The sequence below is a fragment of the Oncorhynchus kisutch genome, linkage group LG4, assembly GCF_002021735.2.
Source record: "Oncorhynchus kisutch isolate 150728-3 linkage group LG4, Okis_V2, whole genome shotgun sequence".
Classification (NCBI taxonomy): domain Eukaryota; kingdom Metazoa; phylum Chordata; class Actinopteri; order Salmoniformes; family Salmonidae; genus Oncorhynchus; species Oncorhynchus kisutch.
The window spans coordinates 46126951-46154287 of record NC_034177.2 but is presented as its reverse complement, the minus strand read 5'-3'; the positions used below and the strand labels follow the sequence as shown (position 1 = coordinate 46154287).

The 27337-nt window shown below is 43.3% G+C and overlaps 2 long non-coding RNA genes across 3 annotated transcripts; one reads left to right on the top strand and one right to left on the bottom strand.

The window, feature by feature from the left end:
• On the bottom strand, window positions 1-15211 carry LOC116374000 (uncharacterized). Of its 2 annotated transcripts, none has more exons than XR_004209740.1 (7): window positions 14892-15211; window positions 13824-13926; window positions 13390-13502; window positions 3661-3724; window positions 3432-3520; window positions 3291-3362; window positions 1-2787 (listed from the first exon to the last, which is right to left on the bottom strand). It is a non-coding gene; the product is annotated as an uncharacterized LOC116374000 (long non-coding RNA). The 2 variants fall into 2 exon arrangements; XR_004209741.1 differs by having other exon boundaries at window positions 1958-2787; window positions 13824-13922; window positions 14892-14967.
• Window positions 14971-27337, top strand: LOC116374001 (uncharacterized). Its single transcript, XR_004209742.1, has 5 exons — window positions 14971-15078; window positions 16003-16105; window positions 16203-16292; window positions 16505-16640; window positions 26907-27337. It is a non-coding gene; the product is annotated as an uncharacterized LOC116374001 (long non-coding RNA).

Here is a 27337-nt window from a genome sequence, read left to right as displayed (position 1 = left end):
AAAGGCAAGGTTTGAAAAAGGTACAAGAATTTTGGTAATATATTCATCTTTACACAATTGACCCGCACAATAAGAGAAATTGGTAAATCCCGCCATCTATCCAATTCTTCCCCAACATTTTTTGAGAAGTGGAGTATAGTTCAGTTGATATGTCTTAATAGTTTCAGAAGGAATTTGCAATCCAAGATATGTCATTTTCTGTGGTTTCCAAGAAAATGTTTGTAAGATTGGGTTCTGCATATCTGCCCTGTTAAAAGGCATACTTATATTCTGCGATTTTTTTTATATCCTGAAAAGGTCCCATATTCTCTCAGGACGTCAACTAATGTTCGGAGTGAAATTTCTTGTTTAGTGATGTAAAGCAAAATGTCATCGGCATATAGCGAGACCAGATGTTCACGCCCACCTATATGAAAACCATGGATGGATGAGATCTAAAAGCTTCTGCCAGTGGCTCTATAGCCAAAGAAAATAGGAGCAGACTAGCGGGACAACCCTGTCTTATGCCACGTGATAGGGAGAACTGTGAGGAAACGTTTCCATTAGTCAGGATCTGAGCTACTGGACATTTGTACAGTAATCTAACCAGACCTACATACTTAGGTCCAATATTCATCCTCTGTAAAACTTCTAACAGGTAGTTCCATTCTATGCGGTCAAAAGCTTGTTCTGCATCTAACGAAGCCGCCACTACAGATTCTTGGTCATTCTCTACATAATGCATAATATTAAATAATCTTCTGATATTATCAGGAGATGAGCGGTTTCTTACAAAGCCTGTTTGGTCCATATCAACCAAGTCCGGTAGAACCTTATCCAGTCTAAGAGCAATGAGTTTCGTAAGAATCTTATATGAAGTGTTCAATAGAGATATTAGTCTATACGACGCACAAAGCATAGGATCTTTCCCAGGTTTGAACAAAACTGTGATCAGTGACTGTTCAAGTGTGTCTGGGAGCTTTTCTGTCTCTATGGTATAATTAAACAAACTGCAAAGAAGCTCAATTAGTTTGGGTAAAAAGGATCAATAGATTTCAATAGGGAATCCGTCTAACCCTGGTGATTTCCCCCAGCAGTGTTGAAAATGGATTCCCTAATTTCCTCTGATGTAATCTCTTTCTCCAAGTGCTCTCTATCCTAATCAGTTAAAGTTTGTAAATTGGGTTTGTTCAAAAACTCATGCATTGTGGCAGGGGCATCCCCTTCAGACTTGTACAATGTTTCATAAAACTCCCTGAAGACTGGATACATTTCCTCAGGACTGTGAACAACTGTGTTACTGGGTAGCTTAATAGAGCTAATAACTCTACAAGCATCCTCTCGTCTTATCTGCCAAGGAAGCAACTTTCCTGCTTTATCTCCATGTTCGTAGTGGTTTTGTTTTGTTCTCCTGAGAGCATTTTCCACTTTATGGGTCGGTAGGGTGTTATATTCCAATCGCTTTGAGTCAAATTTTTGTTGAGAGAGTTGAGTCGTCAAATGTTACACTATGTTCTTTTTCCAGATCTGTAATTTCATATACATCTTACGAGCATCTGAACTAAAGGATATGATTTGCCCCCTCAGATATGCAAGGAGAGCTTCTCATAAAATTAGGGAGGAGGCAGAGTTGTTATTGGTGCTAAAAAATATGTCTATATGAGTGTTCAGAAATGTTTAGTAAATATGTACCAAACCTCCATCTTCTTGAGGGTGGCTGTGCTCTACAAACTGGTACTGAAGCCAGCAGGGCAGAATGATCTGATATACAGTGCCTTGCGAAAGTATTCGGCCCCTTGAACTTTGCGACCTTTTGCCACATTTCAGGCTTCAAACATAAAGATATAAAACTGTATTTTTTTGTGAGGAATCAACAACAAGTGGGACACAATCATGAAGTGGAACGACAATTATTGGATATTTAAAACTTTTTTAACAAATCAAAAACTGAGAAATTGGGCGTGCAAAATTATTCAGCCCCCTTAAGTTAATACTTTGTAGCGCCACCTTTTGCTGCGATTACAGCTGTAAGTCACTTGGGGTATGTCTCTGTAAAATACAGGATCCAACACTAGAGATTGAGTCTGTATGTTAGCAGCAGCCACTCAATGCATTGCCATCAGCCATCAAGAGAATGCCTCCTATGAAATCTATAAAAGCTATCCAACTGCCTAAGTTGTACCTAATGGAAGCGTAAAATAATTAACCATTTTAAATTCTCGATATTTGATGCATTATTTCTATTTTATGACTGAAAATATTCATGTAGAATGCCAGAATGATGCAACACGAAAGGCAACTCAACGGCTGTAGTGTAGTTCTTCATTAAAGTATTTAAACTGGAACAACCATTTTAGTAATGGATTCAATATATCCAAGTAACAGATTAATAGCTTAGAATTTTCTTTATTTTTCTGTAACATTCAAAGTCAGCAGGCTTTGTATTCTTGAGACCTTAGTCACTCCAAAAGTTAAACACCCACCAGGAAAAACTTCCCCCGAACAGTGAGATAGAGGACATTCGTCATCTGCCTAAGTCAAGTAAGTCCCATTAAATCCTCAGAAGTACACCAAGATAGCCAGAAGCATCTCATACACTTATTTTCTCTGATCTGCAACTATTCTGTTGTGTACATAGAACTGTACTGCTCTCCAGTCCCTGTTTACTAGCGCTTGGGGAGAAGCAGAAACGCATTTCTCACAGTCTTGTTTTCCAGGCATTTTTCCCCATTCGGATAAAGTTCATCAATGAATCTTCAAATGCATCCATCTCTATTGTCGACCAACACCTTTTTGTTCCTTTGTCACCTTTGTAAAGAGATGGCATTATGAATGACTACATTAAATAAAGGTTGACTACAATACAGTACTTGAACATCTCTCTGTATTAACTCTACAAGGTTACAGCTGTACAGTGTGTTGAAATTAAACTAACAATCCCAACTAAATAACTACATAGACAAGGATGTGAGAGGAGAATGTGCAATGCTGACATAGAGGCAGACTCAATCTGTATGGAATCTAAGCCCAACAATCTGTTTGCAATGTAAACCTTCTAAATAAATCAAGTTCCCTCCCTCAAGAAAAACAATGTAAAGCGTGGTAATCCTTCTGTGTTATCATCTATCCTGACACACTAGTTCCAGATCTAACGTCTTGACTTGTGTCCAATCCAAACTGAACCGTTCTGTGCTGGCATGGTTAGAATTACACTAACTGATAAAGACAGGATTGGACCAGCACAGTACGGCCATAAGTTGACACTACAGAGTGAAAATGCACTGACTGAAGGCAGCAGGAAACATGCTTACCGTGTGAGCCTCTCTTTTGTCCCAGCTTTCCCTTGGTCATTGGTTGTTTGGCCCGAATCGCTGACATCTCTCCTGGAAAACATGTTGAAAAGGACATTGTAATTAAGAATAGGTCCATGTGTATGTAAGGTTTCGGCATACCAGTCAGATTTTCTTCATAGGATTCTTCAGACGACGACTCCTTTCTCAGTCATTCTCTGATGCGCAATCAGTGGCCGCAGCATCCATTTCTTCAGACATAATAGTTTGTAAAAGACAATAAAAACAAAATCAAATTGCAGCAAGTTAAATCAATGCACAACAAATTAGAGTCAGCATTTTTTGCCAGAGTGAAAATGCACTGACTGAAGACAGTAGTAAACATGTTTACCGTGTGAACCTCTCTTTTGTCCCAGCTTTCCCTTGGTCATTGGCCCGAATCGCCGACATCTCTCCTGGAAAACATCAGTGGGAATCATGTCAGTTTCACCCAATCCAACCTATGAACCAATCCATAAGCGATAACTGTTGGAGCAACTCAAAATGCAGGTTTATAACAGCTGTGCCATTCAAGCCTATTGAATATGGTATGAGAGGGACGGCTACAGCCACACAAACCCTACAGATACAGCCATGTAGTGAGAGGGGAACGCGCAATACCATGCTGAAATGAAGGCAGACTCCAACAGGGTGGATCCTAACCTTTTTCACACCACTTTACAATCCAAGCGGAACCGTTCTGTGCTGGCATGGTTGGAAATACACTAACTGACAGAGATGGTCGCCTCGATTCGCGTTCTTAGGAAACTATGCAGTATTTTGTTTTTTTATGTCTTATTTCTAACACTGTTCCCCAGGAAATCTTAAGTCTTATTACATACAGCCGGGAAGAACTATTGGATATAAGAGCAACGTCAACATAACATTACGACCAGGAATATGACTTTCCCAAAGCGGATCCTCTGTTTGGACCACCACCCAGGACAATGGATTGGATTCCAGAAGGTGACCAAAAACAATGGCGCCCCAGAAGGGGAAGACGGAGCGGTCTTCTGGTCAGGCTCCGTAGAAGGGCACATCGCTCACCGCTCCCGAGTATACTACTCGCCAATGTCCAGTCTCTTCACCACAAGGTAGACGAAATTCAAGCAAGGGTTGCATTCCAGAGAGACATCAGAGATTGTAACATTCTCTGTTTCACGGAAACATGGCTCACTCGGGATACGTTATCAGACTCGGTACTGCCACCCGGTTTCTTCACGCATCGCGCCGACAGAAACAAACATCTCTCTGGAAAGAAGAAGGGCGGGGGTGTATGTCTTATGATTAACGAATCGCAAATCTGACCACGACTCGATTTTGTTGCTCCCAGCCTATAGACAGAAACTAAAACAGGAAACGCCCGTGCTCAGGTCTGTTCAATGCTGGTCCGACCAATCTGATTCCACACTTCAAGATCGCTTCGATCACGTGGACTGGGATATGTTCCGGATAGCCTTAGACAACAGCTTTGATGTATACGCTGATTCGGTGAGCGAGTTTATTAGCAAGTGCATCGGTGATGTTGAAAGGTGACTATTAAAACCTTCCCCAACCAGAAACCGTGGATTGATGGCAGCATTCGCACAAAACTGAAAACGCGAACCACTGCTTTTAATCATGGCAAGGCAACCGGAAACATGACCGAATACAAACAGTGTAGCTACTCCCTCCGCAAGGCAATCAAACAAGCTAAGCGTCAGTATAGAGACAAAGTAGAGTCGCAATTCAACGGCTCAGACATGAGACCTACAGTGGGGAGAACAAGTACTTGATACACTGCCGATTTTGCAGATTTTCCTACTTACAAAGCATGTAGAGGTCCATAATTTTTATCATAGGTACACTTCAACTGTGAGAGACGGAATCAAATCAAATCAAATTTATTTATATAGCCCTTCGTACATCAGCTGATATCTCAAAGTGCTGTACAGAAACCCAGCCTAAAACCCCAAACAGCAAGCAATGCAGGTGGAGAAGCACGGTGGCTAGGAAAAACTCCCTAGAAAGGCCAATACCTAGGAAGAAACCTAGAGAGGAACCAGGCTATGTGGGGTGGCCAGTCCTCTTCTGGCTGTGCCGGGTGGAGATTATAACAGAACATGGTCAAGATGTTCAATGTTCATAAATGACCAGCATGGTCGAATAATAATAAGGCAGAACAGTTGAAACTAGAGCAGCAGCACAGTCAGGTGGAAGTTGAAACTGGAGCAGCAGCATGGCCAGGTAGACTGGGGACAGCAAGGAGTCATGTCAGGTAGTCCTGGGGCATGGTCCTAGGGCTCAGGTCAGTTGAAACTGGAACAGCAGCATGGCCAGGTGGACTGGGGACAGCAAGGAGTCATCATGTCAGGTAGTCCTGGGGCATGGTCCTAGGGCTCAGGTCCTCCGAGAGAGAGAAAGAAAGAGAGAAGGAGAGAATTAGAGAACGCACACTTAGATTCACACAGGACACCGAATAGGACAGGAGAAGTACTCCAGATATAACAAACTGACCCCAGCCCCCCGACACATAAACTACTGCAGCATAAATACTGGAGGCTGAGACAGGAGGGGTCAGGAGACACTGTGGCCCCATCCGAGGACACCCCCGGACAGGGCCAAACAGGAAGGATATAACCCCACCCACTTTGCCAAAGCACAGCCCCCACACCACTAGAGGGATATCTTCAACCACCAACTTACCATCCTGAGACAAGGCTGAGTATAGCCCACAAAGATCTCCGCCACGGCACAACCCAAGGGGGGGGGGGGGGGCCAACCCAGACAGGATGACCACAACAGTGAATCAACCCACTCAGGTGACGCACCCCCTCCAGGGACAGCATGAGAGAGCCCCAGCAAGCCAGTGACTCAGCCCCTGTAATAGGGTTAGAGGCAGAGAATCCCAGTGGAAAGAGGGGAACCGGCCAGGCAGAGACAGCAAGGGCGGTTCGTTGCTCCAGAGCCTTTCCGTTCACCTTCCCACTCCTGGGCCAGACTACACTCAATCATATGACCCACTGAAGAGATGAGTCTTCAGTAAAGACTTAAAGGTTGAGACCGAGTTTGCGTCTCTGACATGGGTAGGCAGACCGTTCCATAAAAATGGAGCTCTATAGGAGAAAGCCCTGCCTCCAGCTGTTTGCTTAGAAATTCTAGGGACAATTAGGAGGCCTGCGTCTTGTGACCGTAGCGTACGTATAGGTATGTACGGCAGGACCAAATCAGAGAGATAGGTAGGAGCAAGCCCATGTAATGCTTTGTAGGTTAGCAGTAAAACCTTGAAATCAGCCCTTGCTTTGACAGGAAGCCAGTGTAGAGAGGCTAGCACTGGAGTAATATGATCAAATTTTTTGGTTCTAGTCAGGATTCTAGCAGCCGTATTTAGCACTAACTGAAGTTTATTTAGTGCTTTATCCGGGTAGCCGGAAAATAGAGCATTGCAGTAGTCTAACCTAGAAGTGACAAAAGCATGGATTAATTTTTCTGCATCATTTTTGGACAGAAAGTTTCTGATTTTTGCAATGTTACGTAGATGGAAAAAAGCTGTCCTCGAAATGGTCTTGATATGTTCTTCAAAAGAGAGATCAGGGTCCAGAGTAACGCCGAGGTCCTTCACAGTTTTATTTGAGACGACTGTACAACCATTAAGATTAATTGTCAGATTCAACAGAAGATCTCTTTGTTTCTTGGGACCTAGAACAAGCATCTCTGTTTTGTCCGAGTTTAATAGTAGAAAGTTTGCAGCCATCCACTTCCTTATGTCTGAAACACATGCTTCTAGCGAGGGCAATTTTGGGGCTTCACCATGTTTCATTGAAATGTACAGCTGTGTGTCATCCGCATAGCAGTGAAAGTTTACATTATGTTTTCGAATAACATCCCCAAGAGGTAAAATATATAGTGAAAACAATAGTGGTCCTAAAACGGAACCTTGAGGAACACCGAAATTTACAGTTGATTTGTCAGAGGACAAACCATTCACAGAGACAAACTGATATCTTTCCGACAGATAAGATCTAAACCAGGCCAGAACATGTCCGTGTAGACCAATTTGGGTTTCCAATCTCTCCAAAAGAATGTGGTGATCGATGGTATCAAAAGCAGCACTAAGGTCTAGGAGCACGAGGACAGATGCAGAGCCTCGGTCCGATGCCATTAAAATGTCATTTACCACCTTCACAAGTGCCGTCTCAGTGCTATGATGGGGTCTAAAACCAGACTGAAGCATTTCGTATACATTGTTTGTCTTCAGGAAGGCAGTGAGTTGCTGCGCAACAGCCTTCTCAAAAATTTTTGAGAGGAATGGAAGATTCGATATAGGCCGATAGGCCAGTGGATAGAGAGCCGTTTATTATGTTCAACATAGGAGGGCCAAGCACAGGAAGCAGCTCTTTCAGTAGTTTAGTTGGAATAGGGTCCAGTATGCAGCTTGAAGGTTTAGAGGCCATGATTATTTTCATCATTGTGTCAAGAGATATAGTACTAAAACACTTGAGCGTCTCTCTTGATCCTAGGTCCTGGCAGAGTTGTGCAGACTCAGGACAACTGAGGTTTGGAGGAATACGCAGGTTTAAAGAGGAGTCCGTAATTTGCTTTCTAATAATCATAATCTTTTCCTCAAAGAAGTTCATGAATTTATCACTGCTAAAGTGAAAGTCATCCTCTCTTGGGGAATGCTGCTTTTTAGTTAGCTTTGCGACAGTATTAAAAAGGAATTTCGGATTGTTCTTATTTTCCTCAATTAAGTTAGAAAAATAGGATGATCGAGCAGCAGTAAGGGCTCTACGGTACTGCACGGTACCGTCCTTCCAAGCTAGTCGGAAGACTTCCAGTTTGGTGTGCCGCCATTTCCGTTCCAATTTTCTGGAAGCTTGCTTCAGAGCTCGGGTATTTTCTGTGTACCAGGGAGCTAGTTTCTTATGAGACATTTTTTTTGTTTTTAGGGGTGCAACTGCATCTAGGGTATTGCGCAAGGTTAGATTGAGATCCTCAGTTAGGTGGTTAACTGATTTTTGTCCTCTGGCGTCCTTGGGTAGGCAGAGGGAGTCTGGAAGGGCATCAAGGAATCTTTGTGTTGTCTGTGAATTTATAGCACGACTTTTGATGTTCCTTGGTTGGGGTCTAAGCAGATTATTTGTTGCAATTGCAAACGTAATAAAATGGTGGTCCGATAGTCCAGGATTATGAGGAAAAACATTAAGATCCACCACATTTATTCCATGGGACAAAACTAGGTCCAGCGTATGACTGTGACAGTGAGTGGGTCCAGAGACATGTTGGACAAAACCCACTGAGTCGATGATGGCTCTGAAAGCCTTTTGGAGTGGGTCTGTGGACTTTTCCATGTGAATATTAAAGTCACCAAAGATTAGAATATTATCTGCTATGACTACAAGGTCCGATAGGAATTCAGGGAACTCAGTGAGAAACGCTGTATATGGCCCAGGAGGCCTGTAAACAGTAGCTATAAAAAGTGATTGAGTAGGCTGCATAGATTTCATGACTAGAAGCTCAAAAGACGAAAATGTCATTTTTTTTTGTGTAAATTGAAATTTGCTATCGTAAATGTTAGCAACACCTCCGCCTTTGCGGGATGCACGGGGGATATGGTCACTAGTGTAGCCAGGAGGTGAGGCCTCATTTAAAACAGTAAATTCATCAGGCTTAAGCCATGTTTCAGTCAGGCCAATCACATCAAGATTATGATCAGTGATTAGTTCATTGACTATAATTGCCTTTGAAGTAAGGGATCTAACATTAAGTAGCCCTATTTTGAGATGTGAGGTATCATGATCTCTTTCAGTAATGACAGGAATGGAGGTGGTCTTTATCCTAGTGAGATTGCTAAGGCGAACACCGCCATGTTTAGTTTTGCCCAACCTAGGTCGAGGCACAGACACGGTCTCAATGGTGATAGCTGAGCTGACTACACTGACTGTGCTAATGGCAGACTCCACTATGCTGGCAGGCTGGCTAACAGCCTGCTGCCTGGCCTGCACCCTATTTCATTGTGGAGCTAGAGGAGTTAGAGCCCTGTCTATGTTGGTAGATAAGATGAGAGCACCCCTCCAGCTAGGATGGAGTCCGTCACTCCTCAGCAGGTCAGGCTTGGTCCTGTTTGTGGGTGAGTCCCAGAAAGAGGGCCAATTATCTACAAATTCTAACTTTTGGGAGGGGCAGAAAACAGTTTTCAACCAGCGATTGAGTTGTGAGACTCTGCTGTAGAGCTCATCACTCCCCCTAACTGGGAGGGGGCCAGAGACAAATCTAAAACAAAAATCCAGAAAATCACGTTGTATGATTTCTAAGTAATTAATTTGCATTTTATTGCATGACATAAGTATTTGATCACCTACCAACCAGTAAGAATTCCGGCTCTCACAGACCTGTTAGTTTTTTTTAAGAAGCCCTCCTGTTCTCCACTCATTACCTGTATTAACTGCACCTGTTTGAACTCATTACCTGTATAAAAGACACCTGTCCACACACTCAATCAAACAGACTCCAACCTCTCCACAATGGCCAAGACTAGAGAGCTGTGTAAGGACATCAGGGATAAAATTGTAGACCTGCACAAGGCTGGGATAGGCTACAAGACAATAGGCAATCAGCTTGGTGAGAAGGCAACAACTGTTGGCGCAATTAATAGAAAATGGAAGAAGTTCAAGATGACGGTCAATCACCTTCGATCTGGGGCTCCATGCAAGATCTCACCTCGTGGGGGATCAATGATCATGTGGAAGGTGAGGGATCAGCCCAGAACTACACGGCAGGACCTGGTCAATGACCTGAAGAGAGCTGGGACCACAGTCTCAAAGAAAACCATTAGTAACACACTACCCCGTCATGGATTAAAATCCTGCAGCGCACGCAACATCCCCCTGCTCAAGCCAGCGCATGTCCAGGCCCGTCTGAAGTTTGCAAATGACCATCAGGATGATCCAGAGGAGGAATGGGAGAAGGTAATGTGGTCTGATGAGACAAAAAATATAGCTTTTTGGTCTAAACTCCACTCGCATTGTTTGGAGGAAGAAGAAGGATGAGTACAACCCCAAGAACACCATCCCAACCGTGAAGCATGGAGGTGGAAACATCATTCTTTGGGGATGCTTTTCTGCAAAGGGGACAGGACGACTGCACCGTATTGAGGGGAGAATGGATGGGGCCATGTATCGCGAGATCTTGGCCAACAACCTCCTTCCCTCAGTAAGAGCATTGAAGATGGGTCTTGGCTGGGTCTTCCAGCATGACAACTACCCGAAACACACAGCCAGGGCAACTAAGGAGTGGCTCCGTAAGAAGTATCTCAAGGTCCTGGAGTGGCCTAGCCAGTCTCCAGACCCGAACCCAATAGAAAATCTTTGGAGGGAGCTGAAAGTCCGTATTGCCCAGCGACAGCCCCAAAACCTGAAGGACCTGGAGAAGTTCTGTATGAAGGAGTGGGCCAAAATCCCAGCTGCAGTGTGTGCAAACCTGGTCAAGAACTACAGGAAACGTATGATCTCTGTAATTTCAAACAAAGGTTTCTGTACCAAATATTAAGTTCTGCTTTTCTGATGTATCAAATTCTTATGTCATGCAATAAAATGCAAATTAATTACTTAAAAATCATACAATGTGATTTTCTGGATTTTTGTTTTAGATTCCGTCTCTCACAGTTGAAGTATACCTATGATAAAAATGTACAGACCTCTACATGCTTTGTAAGTAGGAAAACCTGCAAAATTGGCAGTGTATCAAATACTTGTTCTCCCCACTCTATGTGGCAGGGTCTACAGTCAATCACGGATTATAAAAAGAAAACCAGCACCGTCGTGGACACTGACGTCTTGCTCCCAGACAAACTAAACAACTTCTTTGCTCGCTTTGAGGATAATACACTGACCAAACCAAAACCTGCGGGCTCTTTTTCACCGCAGGTGAGTAAAACATTTAAACTAGTTAACCCTCGCATGGCTGCCGGTCCAGACGGCATCCCTAGCCGTGTCCTCAGAGCATGCGCAGACCAGCTGGCTGGTGTGTTTACGGACATATTCAATCAATCCCTATCCAAGTCTGCTGTACCCACATGCTCCAAGAGTGCCACCATTGTTCCTGTTCCCAAGAAAGCTAATGTAACTGAGCTAAACGACTAGCACTCACTTCCGTCATCATGAAGTGCTTTGAGAGACGAGTCAAGGATCATATCACCTTCACCCTAGATCAACTCCAATTTGCTTACCGCCCCAATAGGTCCACAGACGACGCAATCGCAATCACACTGCCCTAACCCATCTGGACAAGAGGAATACCTATGTAAGAATGATGTTCATTGATTACACCATAGTACCCTCCAAACTCGTCATTAAGCTCGAGACAAACTACCTGCCCTCCAAGACAACTACACCATTCGATGTCACAGGAAGGCCAAAAAGATCATCAAGGACAACAACTACCCGAGCCACTGCCTGTTCACCCAGGCTATCATCCAGAAGGTGAGGTCAGTACAGGTGCATTAAAGCTGGGACCGAGAGACTGAAAAAAAAGCTTCTATCTCAAGGCCATCAGACTGTTAAACAGCCATCACTAACATTGAGTGGCTGCTGCTTAAATACTGACTCAAATCTCTGTAAATAAGCAACTTTAATAATTAAAAATGGGATGTAATAAATGTATCACTAGTCACTTTTAACAATGCCACTTTCTAAACTGTTTACATACCCTACATTACTCATCTCATATTTATATACTGTACTCTATACCATCTACTGTATCTCCCTCATCCATATACTTACATGTACATATTCTTATTCATTCCTTTACACTTGTGTGTATTTTTATTTTTTTATTTCACCTTTAATTAACCAGGTAGGCTAGCTGAGAACAAGTTCTCAATTACAACTGTGACGTGGCCAAGATAAAGCAAAGCAGTGCAACATGAACAACAACACAGAGTTACACATGGAATAAACAAACATGCAGTCAATAATACAATAGAAAACGTCTATATAATGTGTGCAAATGAGGTAGGATAACGGAGGTACGGCAATAAATAGGCCATAGTGGCGAAATAATGACAATATAGCAATTAAACACTGGAGTGATAGATGTGCAGAAGATGAGTGTACAAGTAGAGATACTGGGGTGCAAAGGAGCAAAATAAATAAAATAGATAACAGTATGGGGATGAGGTAGTTGGATGGGCTGATTACAGGAGGGCTATGTACAGGTGCAGTGATCTATGAGCTGCTCGGACAGCTGGTGCTTAAAGCTAGTGAGGGAGATATGAGTCCCCAGCTTCAGTGATTTTTGCAGTTCGTTCCAGTCATTGGCAGCAGAGAACTGGAAGGAAAGGTGGCGGAAGGAGGAATTGGCTAAGGGGGTGACCAGTGAAATATACCTGCTGGAGTGCGTGCTACGGGTGGGTGCTGCTATGGTGACCAGTGAACTGCGATAAGGCGGGGCTTTACCTAGCAAAGACTTATAGATGACCTGGAGCCAGTGGGTTTGGCGACGAATATGAAGCGAGGGCCAGCCTTCGAGAGCATACAGGTCGCAATGGTGGGTAGTATATGGGGCTTTGGTGACAAAACAGATGGCACTGTGATAGACTGCATCCAATTTGCTGAGTAGAGTGTTGAGGCTATTTTGTAAATGACATCGCCGAAGTCAAGGATCATTTGGCAGCATGAGTATGTTTGGCAGCATGAGTGATGGATGCTTTGCTGCGAAATAGGAAGCTGATTTTAGATTGAATTTTGGATTGGAGATGCTTAATGTGAGTCTGGAAGGAGAGTTTAGTCTAACCAGACACCTAGGTATTTGTAGTTGTCCACATATTCTAAGTCAGAACCATCCAGAGTAGTGATGCTGGGCGGGCGGGCAGCTGTGAGCAGCGATCGGTTGAAGAGATAAGGTAGTTGTTGTGAAATTGTTCGATTACTTGTAAGATATTACTGCACAATCAGAAATAGAAGCACAAGCATTTCGCTACACTCATATAAACATCTGCTAACCATGTGCATGTGACCAATAACATTTTATTTGACTACAGAGTGAAAATGCACTGACATATCAGATAAGAATAGGTCCATGTGTATGTAAGGTATAGGCATACCGGTCAGATTTTCTTCATAGAAATTGCCTTCCTCTGATGATCCTGATGGCCCTGGGACATAACATCTTCACTGTTGTCAATACTAGATAATGAGTCATCAGTCTTGTATCCAACTGTATTGCAGAAAAAAAGCATCTTAGTTAACTGGAGAGATAACACAAAGTATTTGGACATTTTGATTAGTTATGGCTCTGTGCTCCTCTACTTTACATTTTGTTACAATACAATGAATTTGGGATGAAAGTGCAGACTTGCCCGTCTTTGATTTACAAAGCAGATTCACAAGAACTTACAGTATGTGCTGGTGTTGAATGACACCAACTTACGTATACGGTACTGGCAGCCTCGGTGTCTGACAATTAGTCATGTGCCACTTCGGCAATGGAATATGATTCAACAATCCCCAGTATCCTAATTCTAAACAACTGACAAACCTGAGCTTCGGGATTTATTATTTCCTTTTCAAATCTGGCCTACAAGTTGAATTATGTTTCTTTTAGAGTTTCCATGCGTCTTCTTATCCTCTGCAGTGCCTTCCTAAAGGAAGACAAGTTTCAAAAAGAATGGTTGACACTTAAAAGAATGACAAGATTGCTCAGCACACAACAAAGGGGAAGGTCTGGGGGACACCAATAACTGTTATCATTGACTGATAGAGGTCCTACAAACATATATTACAATTTCCTTTTTTAACACCACTTTCAAGGTAAAAAAAAGCAAGTATAAGCATAACATAAGCACATTATACAAGTTCCTGGATGCAACTAAAGCGCATCTGTTTTTATGGATGGACTAAACAAGAAACAGTATGAGTGATATGGCTAAAGGAAGGCATGTGAATTGGCAGTCCTACCAAATTTTACACTTTCCACAATCCTTATTCCTGTTGTGGTGTTTCACTCTTTTACGTGCAAAGCCAAAATAACTAGCAACTTATTTCTCTTTGGGTAAGAAAGGGTGATAAACTGCCAAAACTTAAATAAAATAATTAAATGAGGGGATTTATTTAAATATTTCAGCACACATGCATGCTTATGACTTGACAAAACAGATGAAAAGGAACTGGCTTTTCTAGCTAGCTTGTAAACCAATTCAAGTTACATTGGCAATATTATTGTTCAATGCATGTAACATTGGGTTAACCACAATCATGTATTCTGAATCAAAGACATTTTGACCAATTATGCTAAACTAGCACGCTAACCGCTAGTTAGCACGCTAAACATTAGCAAGCAGTAAATAAGTATAAGGTAAAAACATGCATAGTAATAATTGCACATTAATGAATTGTTTGGATGAGCCTACCAATTTCAATCTCATGATGAAGTATATCTGATACAATGCGGCTTTCGGACATTGTCAATGCATGTTGGATTCCACCGAAAGACATACATGAGCTAACATTAATTACAAATAAAGACAATGGGTACATGCATTGCTTGCCAATGCACCACATACCATTTTAGTTAACATATTGGTTAACAGTTTAGTTAATAGCTTACCTTCTTGCATGAATGCGAACGTCTGCAACCATCCTCTTCTTCCTTAAAAAAAAACGTGCTGCACAGCTACTTTTGTTGTGATCATGCTCAGGCAGAGACAGGCTTGCCAGGTCAATTTCACATTTCTAGTAAATCCAGTGAAAACTCCCTTCAAAGCCTGAAAACTATCACAATCTCAGCAGAGAAGGTAAGCTATTAACTAAACTGTTAACCAATATGTTAACTAAAATGGTATGTGGTGTATTGGCAAGCAATGCATGTTCCCATTGTCTTTATTTGTAATTAATGTTACCTCATTTATGTCTTTCGGTGGAATCGAACATGCATTGACAATGTCCAAAAGCCGCATTGTATCAGATATACTTCATCATGAGATTGAAATTGGTAGGCTCATCCAAACCATTCATTAATGTGCAATTGTTACTTTGCATGTTTTTACCTTATACTTATTTACTGCTTGCTAATGATTAGCGTGATAGCTAGCGGTTAGCGTGCTAGCTAACGGTTAGCGTGCTAGCTAACGGTTAGCGTGCTAGTTTAGCATAATTGGTGAAAATGTCTTTGATTCAGAATACATGATTGTGGTTAACCCAATGTTACATGCATTGAACAATAGTATTGCCCATGTAACTTGAATTGGTTTACAAGCTAGCTAGAAAAGTCAGTTCCTTTTCATCTGTTTTGTCAAGTCATAAGCATGCATATGTGCTGAAATATTTCAATACATCCCCTCATTTAATTATTTTATTTAAGTTTTGGCAGTTTTTTTTATGACCCTTTCTTACCCAAAGAGAAATAAGTTGCTAGTTATTTAGGCTTTGCACGTAAAAGAGTGAAATACCACAACAGGAATAAGGATTGTGTAAAGTGTAACATTTGGTAGGACTGCCAATTCACATGCCTTGCTTTAGCCATATCACTCATACTGTTTCTTGTTTAGTCCATCCATAAAAGCAGATGTGCTTTAGTTGCATCCAGGAACTTGTATAATGTGCTTATGTTATGCTTATACTTGCTTTTTTCCCCCAGCCCATCCCCTTGGTTGTGTGCCGAGCAATCTTGTCATTCTTTTAAGTGTCAACCATTCTTTTTGAAACTTGTCTTCCTTTAGGAAGGCACTGCAGAGGATAAGAAGACGCATGGAAACTCTAAAAGAAACATAATTCAACTTGTAGGCCAGATTTGAAAAGGAAATAATAAAACCAGAAGCTCAGGTTTGTCAGTTGTTTAGAATGAGGATACTGGGGATTGCTGAATCATATTCCATTGCATAAGTGGCACATGACTAATTTAATATTATTGTATCCTTAGATGTCAGACACCGAGGCTGCCAGTACCTCTGGATCGATTGTCTATGTGTTGGATGATGCACAACCATTGGTCAGAACAGACAGCGTATACGTAAGTTAGTGTCATTCAACATCAGCACATACTGTAAGTTCTTGTGAATCTGCTTTGTAAATCAAAGACAGGCAAGTCTGCACTTTCATCCCATATTCATTGTATTGTAACAAAATGTAAAGTAGAGGAGCACAGAGCCATAACTAATCAAAATGTCCAAATACTTTGTGTTATCTCTCCAGTTATCTAAGATGCTTTTTTCTGCAATACAGTTGACCAAAGCTATGCTTGGATACAAGATGACTCAATGATGACTCAATAACTAGTATTGACAACAGTGAAGATGTTATGTCCCAGGGCCATCAGGATCATCAGAGGAAGGCAATTTCTATGAAGAAAATCTGACCGGTATGCCTATACCTTACATACACATGGACCTATTCTTATCTGATATGTCAGTGCATTTTCACTCTGTAGTCAAATAAAATGTTATTGGTCACATGCACATGGTTAGCAGATGTTTATACGAGTGTAGCGAAATGCTTGTGCTTCTATTTCCGATTGTGCAGTAATATCTAACAAGTAATCTAATAATTTCACAACAACTACCTTATCTCTTCAACCGATGGCTGCTCACAGCTGCCCGCCCGCCCAGCATCACTACTCTGGATGGTTCTGACTTAGAATATGGGGACAACTACAAATACCTTGGTGTCTGGTTAGACTGTAAACTTTCCTTCCAGACTCACATTAAGTATCTCCAATCCAAAATTAAATCTAGAATCAGCTTCCTATTTCGCAGCAAAGCATCCATCACTCATGCTGCCAAACGTACTCATGCTGCCAAATGATCCTTGACTTCGGCGATGTCATTTACAAAATAGCCTCCAACACTCTACTCAGCAAATTGGATGCAGTCTATCACAGTGCCATCTGTTTTGTCACCAAAGCCCCATATACTACCCACCATTGCGACCTGTATGCTCTCGTTGGCTGGCCTTCGTTTCATATTCGTCGCCAAACCCACTGGCTCCAGGTCATCTATAAGTCTTTGCTAGGTAAAGCCCTGCCTTATCTCAGCTCACTGGTCACCATAGCAGCACCCACCCGTAGCACGCACTCCAGCAGGTATATTTCACTGGTCACCCCCTTAGCCAATTCTTCCTTCGGCCACCTTTCCTTCCAGTTCTCTGCTGCCAATGACTGGAACGAACTGCAAAAATCACTGAAGCTGGAGACTCATATCTCCCTCACTAGCTTTAAGCACCAGCTGTCCGAGCAGCTCGTAGAACACTGCACCTGTACATAGCCCTCCTGTAATCAGCCCATCCAACTACCTCATCCCCATACTGTTATCTATTTTATTTATTTAGCTCCTTTGCACCCCAGTATCTCTACTTGTACACTCATCTTCTGCACATCTATCACTCCAGTGTTTAATTGCTATATTGTAATTATTTCGCCACTATGGCCTATTTATTGCCTTACCTCCGTTATCCTTCCTCATTTGCACACATTATATAGACGTTTTCTATTGTATTATTGACTGCATGTTTGTTTATTCCATGTATAACTCTGTGTTGTTGTTTGTGTTTCACTGCTTTGCTTTATCTTGGCCAGGTCACAGTTGTAATTGAGAACTTGTTCTCAGCTAGCCTACCTGGTTAAATAAAGGTGAAATGAAAAATGAAAAAAATACACAAGTGTAAAGGAATGAATAAGAATATGTACATGTAAGTATATGGATGAGGGAGATACAGTAGATGGTATAGAGTACAGTATATACATACAGTGCCTTGCGAAATATTCGGCCCCCTTGAACTTTGCGACCTTTTGCCACATTTCAGGCTTCAAACATAAAGATATAAAACTGTATTTTTTTGTGAAGAATCAACAACAAGTGGGACACAATCATGAAGTGGAACGACATTTATTGGACATTTCAAACTTTTTTAACAAATCAAAAACTTAAAAATTGGGCGTGCAAAATGATTCAGCCCCTTTAAGTTAATACTTTGTAGCGCCACCTTTTGCTGCGATTACAGCTGCAAGTCGCTTGCGGTATGTCTATCAGTTTTGCACATCGAGAGACTGAAATTTTTTCCCATTCCTCCTTGCAAAACAGCTCGAGCTCAGTGAGGTTGGATGGAGAGCATTTGTGAACAGCAGTTTTCAGTTCTTTCCACAGATTCTCGATTGGATTCAGGTCTGGACTTTGACTTGGCCATTCTAACACCTGGATATGTTTATTTTTGAACCATTCCATTGTAGATTTTGCTTTATGTTTTGGATCATTGTCTTGTTGGAAGACAAGTCTCCGTCCCAGTCTCAGGTCTTTTGCAGACTCCATCAGGTTTTCTTCCAGAATGGTCCTGTATTTGGCTCCATCCATCTTCCCATCAATTTTAACCATCTTCCCTGTCCCTGCTGAAGAAAAGCAGGCCCAAACCATGATGCTGCCACCACCATGTTTGACAGTGGGGATGGTGTGTTCATTGTGATGAGCTGTGTTGCTTTTACGCCAAACATAACGTTTTGCATTGTTGCCAAAAAGTTACATTTTGGTTTCATCTGACCAGAGCACTTTCTTCCACATGTTTGGTGTGTCTCCCAGGTGGCTTGTGGCAAACTTTAAACGACACTTTTTATGGATATCTTTAAGAAATGGCTTTCTTCTTGCCACTCTTCCATAAAGGCCAGATTTGTGCAATATACGACTGATTGTTGTCCTATGGACAGAGTCTTCCACCTCAGCTGTAGATCTCTGCAGTTCATCCAGAGTGATCATGGGCCTCTTGGCTGCATCTCTGATCAGTCTTCTCCTTGTATGAGCTGAAAGTTTAGAGGGACGGCCAGGTCTTGGTAGATTTGCAGTGGTCTGATACTCCTTCCATTTCAATATTATCGCTTGCACAGTGCTCCTTGGGATGTTTAAAGCTTGGGAAATCTTTTTGTATCCAAATCCGGCTTTAAACTTCTTCACAACAGTATCTCGGACCTGCCTGGTGTGTTCCTTGTTCTTCATGATGCTCTCTGCGCTTTTAACGGACCTCTGAGACTATCACAGTGCAGGTGCATTTATACGGAGACTTGATTACACACAGGTGGATTGTATTTATCATCATTAGTCATTTAGGTCAACATTGGATCATTCAGAGATCCTCACTAAACTTCTGGAGAGAGTTTGCTGCACTGAAAGTAAAGGGGCTGAATAATTTTGCACACCCAATTTTTCAGTTTTTGATTTGTTAAAAAAGTTTGAAATATCCAATAAATGTCGTTCCACTTCATGATTGTGTCCCACTTGTTGTTGATTCTTCACAAAAAAATACAGTTTTATATCTTTATGTTTGAAGCCTGAAATGTGGCAAAAGGTCGCAAAGTTCAAGGGGGCCGAATACTTTCGCAAGGCACTGTATGAGATGAGTAATGTAGGGTATGTAAACAGTTTAGAAAGTGGCATTGTTAAAAGTGACTAGTGATACATTTATTACATCCAATGTTTTATTATTAAAGTGGCTAGAGATTTGAGTCAGTATGTAAGCAGCAGCCACTCAATGTTAGTGATGGCTGTTTAACAGTCTGATGGCCTTGAGATAGAAGCTTTTTTTTTCAGTCTCACGGTCCCAGCTTTGATGCACCTGTACTGACCTCACCTTCTGGATGATAGCCTGGGTGAACAGGCAGTGGCTCGGGTGGTTGTTGTCCTTGATGATCTTTTTGGCCTTCCTGTGACATCGGATGGTGTAGTTGTCCTGGAGGGCAGGTAGTTTGTCTCGAGCTTAATGACGAGTTTGGAGGGTACTATGGTGTAATCGATGAACATCATTCTTATTCTGCAGGTTTTCCTACTTACAAAGCATGTAGCGGTCTGTAAATTTTTATCATAGGTACACTTCAACTGTGAGAGACGGAATCTAAAACAAAATCCAGAAAATCACATTGTATGATTTTTAAGTCATTATTTTGCATTTTATTGCATGACAAAAATATTTAATACATCAGAAAAGCAGAACTTAATATTTGGTACAGAAACCTTTGTTTGCAATTACAGAGATCATACGTTTCCTGTAGTTCTTGACCAGGTTTGCACACACTGCAGCAGGGATTTTGGCTCACTCCTCCATACAGACCTTCTCTAGGTCCTTCAGGTTTCGGGGCTGTCGCTGGGCAATACGGACTTTCAGCTCCCTCCAAAGATTTTCTATTGGGTTCGGGTCTGGAGACTGGCTAGGCCACTCCAGGACCTTGAGATACTTCTTACGGAGCCACTCCTTAGTTGCCCTGGCTGTGTGTTTCGGGTAGTTGTCATGCTGGAAGGCCCAGCCACGACCCATCTTCAATGCTCTTACTGAGGGAAGGAGGTTGTTGGCCAAGATCTCGCGATACATGGCCCCATCCATTCTCCCCTCAATACGGTGCAGTCGTCCTGTCCCCTTTGCAGAAAAGCATCCCCAAAGAATGATGTTTCCACCTCCATGCTTCACGGTTGGGATGATGTTCTTGGGGTTGTACTCATCCTTCTTCTTCCTCCAAACAATGCGGGTGGAGTTTAGACCAAAAAGCTCTATTTTTGTCTCATCAGACCACATGACCTTCTCCCATTCCTCCTCTGGATCATCCAGATGGTCATTGGCAAACTTCAGACGGGCCTGGACATGCGCTGGCTTGAGCAGGGGGATGTTGTGTGTGCTGCAGGATTTTAATTCATGACGGCGTAGTGTGTTACTTATGGTTTTCTTTGAGACTGTGGTCCCAGCTCTCTTCAGGTCATACATATTTTTCGTTTTTTACATATTTTTAGTTTTTTACATAGCTATCCCTTTAAAAACATTTTGCTAAACCTAAGCTTCCAAATACGCTGGATCTTCACAACTAGCTATCTAGCTAAACCGCAACCCCGGATGATTACCCCTGGCTAGCGTTTCCACCCACTTAGCTTGAAGCTAGCCCGGCCTGCGCTACCACCGTAGCATACTCCTGAGCTACAATACCCGGGCCCACGACCGGTCTATCGATGTCACCGCATGAAGAGGAATAAACAGACTCACCGCATCGCGACGTCCCCCAAAGGCTAACTCTCTAGCCCTCGCTATCTCCCTGCTTGCTAATTCGGCCTGCTAACTGCTAGCTTGTCCAGCTCCGGTCCGCTAACTGCTACCTTGTCTAGCCCGGGCCTACAAACTGTTAGCTTGTTAGCACAGGCCTGCTAACCACCTGAATCGCCGCGTCCCAAACGCCCACCGGACCCATATTTACTTTCTATCTCTTTTGACTTTTAATTTGTTTATACCTTCCGGAAACCTGCCTCACCCAATGTGATACGGAATCGCTATTATTTTTTATTTATTTTTAGAACACACTCAAGAACCTCCAGAAGCTAACCAGCTAACTAGCTACAAGCTATTTAGTCATTGTTCGTTTTTTTAAACCTGGATAACACTCGCCAGTCCAGCTTCCCTTCCCCATCCACCGCTGCCCCCTGGACACTGATCTCTTGGCTACATAGCTGATGCACGCTGGACTGTCCATAAATCACGGTACTCCATTCTGCTTGTTTGTTTTATCTGTTGGCCCCGTTGCCTAGTCTACGCCATTTTACCTGCTGTTGTTGTGCTAGCTGATTAGCTGTTGTCTCACCTACTGTTTTAGCTAGCTTTCCCAATTCAACACCTGTGATTACTGTATGCCTCGCTGTATGTCTCTCTCAAATGTCAATATGCCTTGTATACTGTTGTTCAGGTTAGTTATCATTGTTTTAGTTCACAATGGAGCCCCTAGTTCCACTCTTCATACCCCTGATAACTCCTTTGTCCCACCTCCCACACATGCGGTGACCTCACCCATTACTACCAGCATGTCCAGAGATACAACCTCTCTCATCATCACCCAGTGCCTGGGCTTACCTCCGCTGTACCCGCACCCCACCATACCCCTGTCTGCGCATTATGCCCTGAATATATTCTACCATGCCCAGAAACCTGCTCCTCTTATTCTCTGTCCCCAACGCTCTAGGCGACCAGTTTTGATAGCCTTTAGCCGCACCCTCATACTACTCCTTCTCTGTTCCGCGGGTGATGTGGAGGTAAACCCAGGCCCTGCATGTCCCCAGGCACCCTCATTTGTTGACTTCTGTGTTCGAAAAAGCCTTGGTTTCATGCATGTCAACATCAGAAGCCTCCTCCCTAAGTTTGTCTTACTCACTGCTTTAGCACACTCTGCTAACCCTGATGTCCTTGCTGTGTCTGAATCCTGGCTCAGGAAGGCCACCAAAAATTCAGAGATTTCCATACCCAACTATAACATCTTCCGTCAAGATAGAACTGCCAAAGGGGGAGGAGTTGCAGTTTACTGCAGAAATAGCCTGCAAAGTAATGTCATACTTTCCAGGTCCATACCCAAACAGTTCGAACTACTAATTTTGAAAATTACTCTCTCCAGAAATAAGTCTCTCACGGTTGCCGCCTGCTACCGACCCCCCTCAGCTCCCAGCTGTGCCCTGGACACCATTTGTGAATTGATCGCCCCCCATCTAGCTTCAGAGTTTGTTCTGTTAGGTGACCTAAACTGGGATATGCTTAACACCCCGCCAGTCCTACAATCTAAGCTAGATGCCCTCAATCTCACACAAATCATCAAGGAACCCACCAGGTACAACCCTAACTCTGTAAACAAGGGCACCCTCATAGACGTCATCCTGACCAACTGGCCCTCCAAATACACCTCCGCTGTCTTCAACCAGGATCTCAGCGATCACTGCCTCATTGCCTGTATCCGCTACGGAGCCGCAGTCAAACGACCACCCCTCATCACTGTCAAACGCTCCCTAAAACACTTCTGTGAGCAGGCCTTTCTAATCGACCTGGCCCGGGTATCCTGGAAGGACATTGACCTCATCCCGTCAGTTGAGGATGCCTGGTCATTCTTTAAAAGTAACTTCCTCACCATTTTAGATAAGCATGCTCCGTTCAAAAAATGCAGAACTAAGAACAGATACAGCCCTTGGTTCACCCCAGACCTGACTGCCCTCGACCAGCACAAAAACATCCTGTGGCGGACTGCAATAGCATCGAATAGTCCCCGTGATATGCAACTGTTCAGGGAAGTCCGGAACCAATACACGCAGTCAGTCAGGAAAGCTAAGGCCAGCTTCTTCAGGCAGAAGTTTGCATCCTGTAGCTCCAACTCCAAAAAGTTCTGGGACACTGTGAAGTCCATGGAGAACAAGAGCACCTCCTCCCAGCTGCCCACTGCACTGAGGCTAGGTAACACGGTCACCACTGATAAATCCATGATTATCGAAAACTTCAATAAGCATTTCTCAACGGCTGGCCATGCCTTCCGCCTGGCTACTTCAACCTCGGCCAACAGCTCCGCCCCCCCCGCAGCTCCTCGCCCAAGCCTCTCCAGGTTCTCCTTTACCCAAATCCAGATAGCAGATGTTCTGAAAGAGCTGCAAAACCTGGACCCGTACAAATCAGCTGGGCTTGACAATCTGGACCCTCTATTTCTGAAACTATCTGCCACCATTGTCGCAACCCCTATTACCAGCCTGTTCAACCTCTCTTTCATCTCGTCTGAGATCCCCAAGGATTGGAAAGCTGCCGCAGTCATCCCCCTCTTCAAAGGGGGAGACACCCTGGACCCAAACTGTTACAGACCTATATCCATCCTGCCCTGCCTATCTAAGGTCTTCGAAAGCCAAGTCAACAAACAGGTCACTGACCATCTCGAATCCCACCGTACCTTCTCCGCTGTGCAATCTGGTTTCCGAGCCGGTCACGGGTGCACCTCAGCCACACTCAAGGTACTAAACGACATCATAACCGCCATCGATAAAAGACAGTACTGTGCAGCCGTCTTCATCGACCTTGCCAAGGCTTTCGACTCTGTCAATCACCATATTCTTATCGGCAGACTCAGTAGCCTCGGTTTTTCGGATGACTGCCTTGCCTGGTTCACCAATTACTTTGCAGACAGAGTTCAGTGTGTCAAATCGGAGGGCATGCTGTCCGGTCCTCTGGCAGTCTCTATGGGGGTGCCACAGGGTTCAATTCTCGGGCCGACTCTTTTCTCTGTGTATATCAATGATGTTGCTCTTGCTGCGGGCGATTCCCTGATCCACCTCTACGCAGACGACACCATTCTATATACTTTCGGCCCGTCTTTGGACACTGTGCTATCTAACCTCCAAACAAGCTTCAATGCCATACAACACTCCTTCCGTGGCCTCCAACTGCTCTTAAACGCTAGTAAAACCAAATGCATGCTTTTCAACCGGTCGCTGCCTGCACCTGCATGCCCGACTAGCATCACCACCCTGGATGGTTCCGACCTAGAATATGTGGACGTCTATAAGTACCTAGGTGTCTGGCTAGACTGCAAACTCTCCTTCCAGACTCATATCAAACATCTCCAATCGAAAATCAAATCAAGAGTCGGCTTTCTATTCCGCAACAAAGCCTCCTTCACTCAAGCCGCCAAGCTTACCCTAGTAAAACTGACTATCCTACCGATCCTCGACTTCGGCGATGTCATCTACAAAATGGCTTCCAACACTCTACTCAGCAAACTGGATGCAGTCTATCACAGTGCCATCCGTTTTGTCACTAAAGCACCTTATACCACCCACCACTGCGACTTGTATGCTCTAGTCGGCTGGCCCTCGCTACATATTCGTCGCCAGACCCACTGGCTCCAGGTCATCTACAAGTCTATGCTAGGTAAAGCTCCGCCTTATCTCAGCTCACTGGTCACGATGGCAACACCCATCCGTAGCACGCGCTCCAGCAGGTGTATCTCACTGATCATCCCTAAAGCCAACACCTCATTTGGCCGCCTTTCGTTCCAGTACTCTGCTGCCTGTGACTGGAACGAATTGCAAAAATCGCTGAAGTTGGAGACTTTTATCTCCCTCACCAACTTCAAACATCAGCTATCTGAGCAGCTAACCGATCGCTGCAGCTGTACATAGTCTATTGGTAAATAGCCCACCCTTTTCACCTACCTCATCCCCATACTGTTTTTATTTATTTACTTTTCTGCTCTTCTGCACACCAATATCTCTACCTGTACATGACCATCTGATCTTTTGTCACTCCAGTGTTAATCTGCAAAATTGTAATTATTTGCCTACCTCCTCATGCCTTTTGCACACATTGTATATAGACCCCCCCTTTGTTTTCTACTGTGTTATTGACTTGTTAATTGTTTACTCCATGTGTAACTCTTTGTTGTATGCTCACACTGCTATGCTTTATCTTGGCCAGGTCGCAGTTGCAAATGAGAACTTGTTCTCAACTAGCCTACCTGGTTAAATAAAGGTGAAATAAATAAAAAATAAATAAAAATTGACCAGGTCCTGCCGTGTAGTTCTGGGCTGATCCCTCACCTTCCTCATGATCATTGATGCCCCATGAGGAGAGATCTTGCATGGAGCCCCAGACCGAGGGTGATTGACCGTCATCTTGAACTTCTTCCATTTTCTAATAATTGCGCCAATGTTGTTGTCTAAGGCTATCCGCAACATATCCCAGTCCACGTGATCGAAGCGATCTTGAAGTGTGGAATCAGATTGGTCGGACCAGCATTGAACAGACCTGAGCACGGGCGTATCCTGTTTTAGTTTCTGTCTATAGGCTGGGAGCAACAAAATCGAATCGTGGTCAGATTTGCAACTCGTTAATCATAAGACATACACCCCCGCCCTTCTTCTTACCAGAGAGATGTTTGTTTCTGTCGGCGCGATGCGTGAAGAAACCGGTTGGCAGTACCGAGTCTGATAACGTATCCCGAGTGAGCCATGTTTCTGTGAAACAGAGAATGTTACAATCTCTGATGTCTCTCTGGAATGCAACCCTTGCTCGAATTTCGTCTACCTTGTGGTCAAGAGACTGGACATTTGCGAGTAGTATACTCGGGAGCGGTGAGCGATGTGCCCGTCTACGGAGCCTGACCAGAAGACCGCTCTGTCTTCCCCTTCTGGTGCTTCATTGTTTTTGGTCGCCTTCTGGATTCCGATCCATTGTCCTGGTGGTGGTCCAAACAGAGAATCCGCTTTGGGAAAGTCATATTCCTGGTCGTAATGTTGGTAAGTTGACGTTGCTCTTATATCCAATAGTTCCTCCCGGCTGTATGTAATAAGACTTAAGATTTCCTGGGGAACAGTGTTAGAAATAATACATAAAAAAACAAAATACTGCATAGTTTCCTAAGAACGCGAATCGAGGCGACCATCTCTGTCAGTTAGTGTATTTCATACCATGCCAGCACAGAACGGTTCAGTTTGGATTGGACACAAGTCAAGACGTTAGATCTGGAACTAGTGTGTCAGGATAGATGATAACACAGAAGGATTACCACGCTTTACATTGTTTTTCTTGAGGGAGGGAACTTGATTTAATAGGTATTGCTTTTATTAGAAGGTTTACGTTGCAAACAGATTGTTGGGCTTAGATTCCATACAGATTGAGTCTGCCTTGATGTCAGCATTGCACATTCTCCTCTCACATCCTTATCTATGTAGTTATTTAGTTGGGATTGTTAGTATAATTTCAACACACTCTGCAGATACAGCTGTAACCTTGTAGAGTTAATACAGAGAGATGTTCAAGTACTGTATTGTAGTCAACCTTTAATTAATGTAGTCATTCATAATGCCATCTCTTTCCAAAGGTGCCAAAGGAACAAAAAGGTATTGGTCGACAATAGAGGTGGATGCAGTTGAAGATTCCTTGATGAACTTTATCCAAATGGGGAAAAATGCCTGGAAAACAAGACTGTGAGAAATGCATTGCTGCTTCTCCCCAATCGCTAGTAAACAGGGACTGGAGAGCAGTATATAGACACAACAGAATAGTTTCAGATCAGAGAAAATAAGTGTATGAGATGCTTCTGGCTCTCTTGGTGTACTTCTGAGGATTTAATGGGACTTACTTGACTTAAGCTCATAGGCAGATGACGAATGTCCTCTATCTCACTGTTCAGGGGAAGTTTTTCCTGGTGGATGGTTCACTTTTGGAGTGACTAAGGTCTCAAGAATACAAAGCCTGCTGACTTTGAATGTTACAGAAAAATAAAGAAAAGTCTGAACTATTAATCTGTTA